We start from the raw sequence: 10,821 nt of genomic DNA on the forward strand, positions 1-10,821 counted from the left end.
TCCCACCCAGACCCATTCCCCTACCCTATTACTCTACATTTATACCTGACTAATACACCTAACCTGCATATCCCTGAACACTGTGGGTAATTTAGCATGGCTAATCCACCCTAACTGCACATTTTTAGACTGTGGGACTCGAAACCAGAGCACCTGGAGGAAACCCACAAAGACATGGGGAGAATGTGCAAACTTCTGCTGGTGCTACGTCTTATGATCTTATTATCAATTTTTGGAACAATCACCCAATGGTTAATTAGGCAATTAGTAGTCAGATGGCACACTTACTGTCCAATTAAAGACAGGGATAGGCAGTCAAAGCTGGAGAACCAATCAGAAACCTTTGACCATTTCAGAGGGCAGTCAAGAGTCAGCTGTGAAACTTTCGGGCTGGAGTCACATGTAGGCCAGACCAAGTAAGGATGGCAGATATTACTCCTTAAGGGACATCAGTCAACCAGATGGATTTTCACACCAATCAATTTTAGTTTTATGGTGCCTGTTATTGAGACCCACTTTCAATTACTGATTTGTTAATAAATTGGATTTGAATGTCATCAGTTTCCATGGCAGAATTTGTATTGTTGTCCACAGAGCATTAGCTTAAGCTTTCTAGATTATTAGCTCAGGACAAACTCATGCTGGCTTTACCAGCAACACCAATATCTCATTAACAAATACAAATACATTCTCAAAGAAATAAAGAACCACTACACCACCATCTCCACCATTATTGCAGAAGGAATGGAGAAATTCCACATTTTTGAAGCCTGAGGAAAAACTAATTTTGTAATACAACTATCTCATGTAAACTGTTTCAAACCTGACCATAGCCTGCTGCAGAGATTCCAGGCAGATTGTTGACCAGTTCAGACTACATCCCCTATCACTAAATATTTTATAAATACCAATAGCCAGTCATCAAGCAACCAAGCAACAAAGTTAATTGCAATCCTAAAGTAGGGTTCTTGTACTGCAATGGTAGAGTCCCTACCTCCAAGCCAGGAGACCAAGGATCAATTCCCACTTACTCTCACTCATGTCATAACATCTCTGAAACGGTGGATTAGAAAATGTAAATAACCCATTGACAGCCTACAGTGCCATCCTATGTCTCATTTCCAATGAAATGACATGAGTTGTTTTTACCTGTACAGCTGCATGCATTGTTGGCATTGACTGCAATGGAGGTCCTTCATTCATCATTGGTAATTACTGCAGTGGATCTCTCAGCTTTTCCCTTTTCCAATTTGAAAAAGAAAATCAAAAACAAGCAGGTAACTGCATTAAAGAACCTCAAGCTTGACCATTTTGCATTGACTTGAAAGGAAGGGCAATGTGCTTCTTTGAAAATAAAGCTTCTCTACTGCAGGACAGAGAAAGATGATTTGCTGTGTCGCTCTGACCTGTGCTCACTCCCAGATGTCTATGTGCATTGTTCTATCCAAGTACAAATTCGCAGTGGGGAAGAAGGCTGTTTGGAAACAAGTGGTCATGATGTAGTATAGCCTGCGAGGCTTCAGCTGTTACTGCTTCATGGAAATAACAGAGAGAGAGAGATGTTCATTTATATAGAAGTGAGTCAATTACGTGATTAGCTCTAGGGAAGAACTCTGTCATGTGGTTCCATTAGCTGCAAGTTGTTTGCTGTAGATATGATCTTTTTTGCACAATCCGTTAATATTTAACCCGGAGATTTTTTCAGCCTCCATATCTCTAATCTAGTATTTTGCATGATTAGTATAGTTAACTACAAAATATCCAGAAGCTGGGCGGATGCTATTTGATAGCCACAGGTCCCATGGCAATAACACAGTTTAGACTTTGACCAGTTCAGTGGTAGCTGCAGTGTTGCAACTTTAAACCCTCAAACCACCACTTATAGCACCATTTCTTAAACAAGCGCTTCTTCCGCTGTCAAGTTGAGTGTTTGCTCCCTCTGTACAGGTGTACACAGCAGCAACACCAGACGTTGCTTAAAGTGAGATGCCAACCTAGTGAAGGTGCAACAGTGGACTAACAATGTGCTAAAAAGTGGGAAGAGTTTACAATAGACAGGGCAAAGAGATCTCACAATAAAGGATCACATCAGAGCTCTGCAGTCCTGTCACAAACAGATGTGAGTGGGTGGGGGACATTTAAGCAACTAATCGAAGGAAGGAGTTACCAAATAAAATGGTTTGTCCTCTGTGATGGGGATCCCAATACATCAGTGCAAAAGACAAGCCTGAACCATTTGTAATCATTGTCAACCAAAAGTGCCAAGTGGATGATTAATCTTGGCTTTCTCCAGAAGTGTCCATCTTCAGCCAATTAGATTGATGTCAGATGACATCAAGAAATGGCTGAAGGCACTGAACACAGGAAAGGCTGTGTGTCCTTGCAGGATCCCATCATTAGTACTGAAGATTTGTGCTCCAGCACTCGCTATGCTCCTATTCAAGCTGTTCCAGTCTGGCTACAACACAACAATGTGGAAAAATAGTCCAGATTGTCCTGTCCACAAAAATGCTGTACAAATCCAATTTGGTCACTTATGAACCCATCAATTTACCCTTGATCATTAGCAGAATAATGGAAACAATTGTTGATCGTGCTATCAAACAAAACCTACCCAGCAATAACCTGCTCACTGATGTTCAGTATGGGTTTCACCAGAGTCATTTGACTCCTGATCTTATTAATGTACTGGTCCAAAATAGCAAAATAATTCAACTGCAGAGGAGAAGTGTAATTGACTCTCCTTGAACTTAAGGCATCATTTGATTGAGTAAATTGAAGTTAATCAGTTTTGGGGAGCTCTTCACTTTTTGGAGTCATATCTAGTCTAAAGGGATGATGATTTTGTTGTTGAATGTCAATCATCTTAGTCTCAGGACATTGCTACAACAGTTTCTCAGTCTCTTAGGTTCAACCATCTTCATCTGCTTCATTAATGACCTTCCCTCCATCACAAAGTTAGAAATGGGGATACTTGCTGATGACTTCACAGTATTTGGTCTATCTGCAACTCCTCACATACTCAAGTTATCAATCCCTGCCTGCAGCAACATTGAGACAACATTCAGGCAAGGTTAATAAGGAACAAATACACAACAAAGAAGAGCTGAAAATGTTTTTTGGAGCTGCACTCATCCAGGCAAGTAGAAGGTGTGTCTAGCAGGCTTAGATAAAAGGTAGGGAGGAGGGACCTGGGGGAGGGGTGTTGGAAATGTGATAGGTGGAAGGAGGTCAAGGTGAGGGTCGTTGGAAATGTGATAGGTGGAAGGAGGTCAAGGTGAGGGTCATTGGAAATGTGATAGGTGGAAGGAGGTCAAGGTGAGGGTCGTTGGAAATGTGATAGGTGGAAGGAGGTCAAGGTGAGGGATGTTGGAAATGTGATAGGTGGAAGGAGGTCAAGGTGAGGGTCGTTGGAAATGTGATAGGTGGAAGGAGGTCAAGGTGAGGGATGTTGGAAATGTGATAGGTGGAAGGAGGTCAAGGTGAGGGACGTTGGAAATGTGATAGGTGGAAGGAGGTCAAGGTGAGGGATGTTGGAAATGTGATAGGTGGAAGGAGGTCAAGGTGAGGGTCGTTGGAAATGTGATAGGTGGAAGGAGGTCAAGGTGAGGGTCGTTGGAAATGTGATAGGTGGAAGGAGGTCAAGGTGAGGGACGTTGGAAATGTGATAGGTGGAAGGAGGTCAAGGTGAGGGTCGTTGGAAATGTGATAGGTGGAAGGAGGTCAAGGTGAGGGACGTTGGAAATGTGATAGGTGGAAGGAGGTCAAGGTGAGGGACGTTGGAAATGTGATAGGTGGAAGGAGGTCAAGGTGAGGGTCGTTGGAAATGTGATAGGTGGAAGGAGGTCAAGGTGACCTCCTTCCACCTATCACATTTCCAACAACCCTCACCTTGACCTCCTTCCACCTATCACATTTCCAACGCCCCTCCCCCAAGACCCTCCTCCCTACCTTTTATCTTAGCCTGCTGGACACACCTTCCTCATTCCTGAAGAAGGGCTCATGTCCGAAACGTCGATTCTCCTGTTCCTTGGATGCTGCCTGACTTGCTGCGCTTTTCCAGCAACACATTTTCAGCTCTGATCTCCAGCATCTGCAGTCCTCACTTTCTCCACACAACAAAGAAGAGCCTAGGTAATGACATCTTCAACAAGAGGAAGTGCAACCATCTTCTCTTGGCCTTCAGTGGCATCACTATTGCCGAAACCACCATTATCAATATTCTGGGGTTTAGAATTAGACCTAACTGGGCCAGCCATAAAAGTAATATGGCTAGGAGAATACGTCAGGAGTTCTGAGGTGAATAATTCAACTGACTCCACAAAGCCTGTCCCCCATCTGCAAGGCACAAGTCAGGACTTTGACGGAATACCTTCTACTTGCCTGGATGAGTGCAGCTCCAAAAAACTTGAGAAGCTTGACATTAACCAGGTCAAAGCAATTCACTCGATGGCACACCCTTCACAAGATGGATGTCACAATTCACCAAGTCTCCTTGATAGCACCTTGAAAACGTGTGACCTCTGCTTCCACGCTGCAAGACTCTGTGAGTATTTATGAGTTTCTTAAAAAGCAGGAGTAGAAGATACATAGGATCACCACCACTTGCAGGTTCACCTCCAAGCCAATCACCATCCTGTGTTCTGAGAGTCACTGGACCTGAAATGTTAACTCTGATTTCTGATACTGCTAGACCTGCCGAGCTTTTCTGGCAATTCCTGTTTTTGTTTCTGATTTCCAGCATCCCCAGTTCTTTTGTTTTTTTTTTCTTCACTCACCATCCTTACCGAGAAGGTATTGCTCCTTCATTGTTGGCTTTGATGTCTTACCAGGGCAATGGCAAAGTCTGAAAACTCAGGAAGTCTGGGTTTGTGAAATTCATGTCAAAAGTAGCATTTTTGTTTTAGCTCCTTTTGGCTCTCAGCAGCTGTTCAGATGGAAAGCCTGGCTGTTGAGTGAGCAGGAGCCTACAGCCAGGGACCTTTGGGGACTGACCCCAGTACCTGAGAGCTGATGGGGCATGAGGTCAGGAGGGAAGTGGTCGACAGCTTCCTGGATGCAGTGGGACTGGTTGAGCTCAGGATGATTTACTTACTTTGGTAAATCCAGCAGCTCCCACCTAGCTTTCACTACCGCATTTCCCAGCCTCTGGAAAACCCATGCTACTGCTGAAAATCTTCAAATGGTGCTCCCAATTGCCTCTCCACAGTGGGACACTCACTCTCATAGTCTTGTGTTGCATTTTTAGGGTCATCCTTCCCAGATTTAATTCTAAAATGACAACCCTGTTGAGCGACTCAGTGGTTAGCACTGTTGCCTCACAATGCCAGGGATCCAGGTTTGAGTCCACCCTCAGGCAGTGGAGTTTGCACATTCTCCACGTGTCTGTGTGGGTCTGGTTTCCTCCCACAGTACGACAATGTGCAGGTCAGATGGATTGGCCATGCTAAATCGTCCATAGTGTGCAGGTTAGATGGGTGAGCTGTGGGAAATGCAGAGTTACCGGGTGGGTCTGGGTGGGATGCTCTTTGAAGGGTCATTGTGGATGTGATGGGCCAAATAGCCTGCTTCCAAACTGTTGGGATTCTGTGATTCTTCTATGTCCTGCTGGGGGAGGGGAGGGGCAAGACACAATTTAGAACTGCATCATTTTAAAACATTTGTAACTTCACTATTTTTCCTGTTGCACTTTCTTTAATAAAGCAGCCTGTGAGTTGGACAGAGTACTGCTCCACACCATGATTAAGGAGTTTCCACAGTTTGTGGAAGGCTCTGCCTGATTGACACTTTAATACAGCCTCAGGATCCCAGGGGAATGAACATGATTTGATTTGAATTCAAAAACAGTAAGGCAGAGCTGTAGTGCCACGCATTTCACTCATTTGCTCCTCATTGGATTAATGTGATACAATTAAGATTCTTTGGACAGTTAGCAGCTGTGCTCGTGATCAGGCTTAATTTTGAGATGGCCTTTCTGTTTCCTTTATTCTTATTACAGTCACATTTACTTCAGGCACCTCATCAAAATTTTTGCACAGAGTATTTTATCTTGTCCCCTGTTGCATAATTGGTGCTATATTAATATTAAAATTAATGTGTTCACAAACAAAGCATTTATGATTTTAATTTGAAAGTAAACCGTGTAGGCGTAATAATGATGCTTTTATACCTTGGTGCCTACTGATTTAAGCCCATACATAACATAACCCCATCTGCAAACACCTGCTGCTCGTAAACCATCTGAGAATTTTTGTGTTCCTCCAGTTTGATCTTTTTACGCTACCCTGTTATTAATCATTCCTCATTCCAAGTCTGTAACTTCAGCTGCTGAATTCCTTCCCTAAAGCTTGTCACCTTTCTACCTCTCTCTCTCTTTCCTTCAAGATGCTGCTTAACACAAACCTCTTTGACCAAGCCTTTCGATTTCTCCATCCTAATATCTCCTTCGCTAGCACGGTGTCAGAGTTTGCTTGCTAAACCTTGCTACATATGAGGAGAAAGTGAGGACTGCAGATGCTGCAGATCAGAGTCAAGAAGCCTGACATGCAGTGCTTTTCCAGTGCCACACATCTTGATTCTTGCTATGTAGTGCCCCACTAAAATTGCTATATAAATGAAAGTTGTCATGAGCGAGACCTCCCAATGGAGGAAATTGCAGGGATTTGCTCTCAATCTTCCACCCACTCACCATTCCTTAACTAAAGGATTACTAGTGAATGGAATTCATGAAGCATTGCTGAGCTGTTCTGAACAATATTTGGACTTAATGAAATCATGTAAAAATGCCCTTCCTGCTTTGCCATAGTCATGTGACCTCCATTGTGAGGCACACCAACTGGGAGAAGTAGCCTGAGGCACTTCAAAAAATAATTCATGCTGAACAGATTGCTCGCTACTGCACTCAGAACACAACGTCTTCTGTCAGAAAGAGATGAGATAGGCACCTTTTGCTCTTGGTAGAATTAATCCATACAAACTGGAATTTAGGGGATTGAGAGGTGATGTCATTGAAATGTATCAGGATTCTTGGGGGACTTAACAAGGTAGACACTCAGAGGTCATTTCCCCTAATGGGACAGTTTAGGACCAGAAGGCACAATCACAGAGGAAGGAATCTCAAATTTAAGTTACTTGCAGAGGGTTGTAGTTACTCGATCATTAAGTATATACAAGGCTGAGATAGACAGATTTTTAGTCAATAAGGAAATCAAGGTGAAATAACTCTACAGAGGCTAGTATTCCATCACCTAGTCACCCTTACACATACATATATCTGATATTGATCTGGCATCCTAAGATCCAGCTCTCAGAGTGAACATAACCTCTTACACTCCTGATTATATCTGTCAGTCAGGGCTCTCTATCAGGCCCAGGTTAAGAGCCCTAACCTGGGAACTCAGAAACAATGAGATCCACCTGGCTGACCTTGTTGCAATCACTACACAAGGGAAAAAGGCAGGAAAGTGGAGTTTGAGGAGACAAAACCCGATGGGCAGAATGGCCCAACTTCTGCTGTGATATCTGTTATGCTTATTATCAGATCAGCCATGATCTCATTGAATGGTTAAGTAGACAGAACGGGATAACTGTCCTAATTCTGCTCCTACGTCTTACAGTCTTATTAATTAAACCTTCTTCAGATAACCATCAAAGTTTTTTTTCCAGGTTAAATAAGTCCTACAAAGAAGGTAGTATTTGTTCCCTGTGAAGTACAGAAAGTATTTAATTAAGGTGCGAATTTTTTTTTTTGGGTAACTAAAGAGAAACTGCTTCCACCAATGAGTGGGGCAGTAGCTAGATGACGTAGGTTTAAAATAATTGCCAGAAGAACCTAATAGAGGCCAAAGAGAACTTGTTCACAGCTAGGCATTATGCTTGATTGGACATTGGAAAAACATCCAACAGAAACTTTCAAAAGATAGATGGAAAAATATTTGAAAAGTGAAGAAGAGGTGTTTTGGATACAGACCAGGAATAGGGGGACCAATAGAACTCTGAAAGAGTCAGCACAAGCATTTTGAACTGAATGGCCTTCTATTGCAAAATCATATGAAATACAACAGAAATGCTGGAATTATATAATAAGTTAAACAATGTTAGGAAAGATGTGGAGGAGATGGTGTGGAACTGGGGTGGACAAAGTCAAAAATCACACAATGCCAGGTTATAGTCCAATAGATTTATTTGGAAGTACAAGCTTTTGAAGTGCTGCTCCTTCATCAGGTTACCTGATGAACTAGTTACCTGATGAAGGAGCAGCGCTCTGAAAGCTAGAGCTTCCAAATAAGCCTGTTGGACTATAACCTGGTGTGTGTGATTTTTAACATTAGGAAAGACACAAGCACAGAGTAGGCTGGAGAAACTCAGCAGGTTTGGCAGTGGAGAGAGAAACAGAGTTAGTGTTTCAAGTCAGGTCTGATTATTCTTCAGAACTGAAGAACATAGTTCCAATGAAGACACAGTTCTGGAGAGGAGTCACACTGAACACGTTAACATGTATCTCTATCCACAGATGTTGTCAGACCTGCTGGGTTTCTCCAGCCTTTTCTGCTCATGTTTGAAATTTCCAACATTTGCAGTATTTTGCTTCCATAAGAGGATCTGAGCTACAGGGAGAGGCTGAACAGGCTGGGGCTGTTTTCCCTGGAGCATCGGAGGCTGAGGGGTGACCTTATAGAGGTTTACAAAATTATGAGGGGCATGGATAGGATAAATAGACAAAGTCTTTTTCCTGGGGTCGGGGGTCCAGAACCAGAGGGCATAGGTTTAGGGTGAGAGGGGAAAGATATAAAAGATACCTAAGGGACAACTTTTTCACACAGAGGGTGGTACGTGTATGGAATGAGCTGCCAGAGGATGTGGTGGAGGCTGGTACAATTGCAATATTTAAGAGGCATTTGGATGGGTATATGAATAGGAAGGGTTTGGAGGGATATGGGCCGGGTGCTGGCAGGTGGGACTAGATTGCGTTGGGATATCTGGTCGGCATGGACAGGTTGGACTGAAGGGTCTGTTTCCATGCTGTACATCTCTATGGCTCTATGACTCATAACATTACAAATGATGGTAGCCTCCTTGACCATCGACACACATCACGAACCTTATGATTTCTCCATTTGTTTCCCAGCAAGCAAGCTCTGTATTGGATTATGGATTGTGAAATCCTCATTTTGATATCCGGTTTACGTTCATGGTGTTAAATTCATGGCCTATGATTTAACATTGGATAAACTGAGCACATTCATTCTTTGGGTTTCTCACAATATAGGAGTGATTTAAGACATGGAGTGCCAATGTGTCTGACAATCCTTGGCGGGGAGGAAGCAACAATGCTTCCTAAAACTGTCTACAAACAATTAAGTTTTCTTTGCCTCCTGTCTGAGTCAGGTCAGAGTAATTTGTAGAGATTGATTGCTGTGATCAGTCAACATGATGGTGTCACTCACAGAATGGTAAAAGGCTAAATTAGAGACAAAAAAATGGCAGCATCTGTGAAGAGAGAGACTAAGTTAACATTCCAGTACAATGATCTTTCATTAGACATGTGAACTAAATGGATCTCGGTACTTTTTGATGGAGTAATATCCATCAAATTCCATCAACTGAGGTTTAGATGATGACATTAACCCATTCAAGCATTCTCATTAAATAATTGGCAATGATTAGAAAATCCTCTGGCTTGATTTCAACCCGAAATTCTGTGAAACGTTGGGCCATCAGGTTGAGAAAAGACAGATGTCCTGTGAGCCAACCCTGCAGCTTACTTGGAATCCTAATATGAACATTTGGAAACAGTTGTATCTCTAGTCACTATCACACCGCCTGTCATTGGCAGTCCCTGAATGTCTTATGATGACTGCGGCATGTGGAGGTAGAAATTGAAGAGACAATTTCTTGTGCTGTTTCAATCTTTGTACAAATGATCCTGTCAGGTTCTGTGCAGACAGATGACTTTGGCACATCTCCGCTTGTGCACAGGCATTTGAATTCTCTGCTGAAGATTACATTTTATTATTGACAAATGGTTAATTAGACAATTAGGATTGCTCAGAGAGCACAGCAATGATTGCAGTGTCACTGTGACACCGATAGCATTGTTTAAAGAACATTGGACAACTGTCAATGAATTTCAATGTAGATTAACTGAAGATTCCAGGCAATCATATGATAATGGTTCAGCAGTTTAATTCAGCTATTTAGAAGTTCGGATTTTCCATCTTGTTCTGAAGCAACTGACTGGTACTAGTGTAAGGGGTGGGAATTTGACACAGGTGCCAGATCAAAATGGGTATCACCACATCATTTGTCCAATGTACACTTTAAATTACCGTTCTCCACATGCAAGCCTAGTTAATGAGTTATTAATTATTCTCAGGATATGAATGTTCCTGGAAAATCTGGCAAAGGGGGCTATTGCTCACCGCAAATTGTCACATGGAATCCTTACAGTTTGGAAGCAGATCATTCAGCCCATCAACTCCGCAGTGACCCTCCGAAAATCATCCCATCCAGGCCCACTCCATCCCTGTGGCCCTGCATTTGTTAGGGCTAATCGATCTCGTCTGCACATCTTTGGGCTGTGGGAGGAAACCGAAGCAGCCACAGGAAACTCATACAGACATGGAAAGAATGTGCAAACATGCAGTTGGCCGACACTAGAATCAATGCTGGTTCCCTGGCACTTTGGAGCAGCAGTGTTAACCACTGAGCCACCTTGATGCCTGAAGGTGGCACTGTTAGGTGATTTGAATGGGGAGGCTGATGGTTTGATCTGGCTGAGTACATGGATGGCTGTGTGGTTAAAACTCAACATTATTGAAG

The 10,821-nt window shown here is 42.9% G+C and overlaps 1 protein-coding gene across 4 annotated transcripts in view; it reads right to left on the minus strand.

Annotated features, from left to right (window-relative positions):
- tmprss5 (transmembrane serine protease 5) overlaps window positions 1–1,506 on the minus strand; it is a 59,183-nt gene extending 57,677 nt beyond the window's left edge. For all 4 annotated transcript variants that reach the window (XM_043676559.2, XM_043676557.2, XM_043676558.2 and 1 more), the window contains exon 1: window positions 1,150–1,506. The gene's annotated coding sequence lies outside the window, so the exon portion shown is untranslated. The remainder of the gene's footprint in view (window positions 1–1,149) is intronic.
- Between the last annotated feature and the right edge of the window lie 9,315 nt (window positions 1,507–10,821).

The sequence above is a fragment of the Chiloscyllium plagiosum genome, unplaced genomic scaffold (genome assembly GCF_037043375.1).
Source record: "Chiloscyllium plagiosum isolate Xiang-an unplaced genomic scaffold, Cpla_swu_hap1 HiC_scaffold_29, whole genome shotgun sequence".
Taxonomy (NCBI): Eukaryota; Metazoa; Chordata; class Chondrichthyes; order Orectolobiformes; family Hemiscylliidae; genus Chiloscyllium; species Chiloscyllium plagiosum.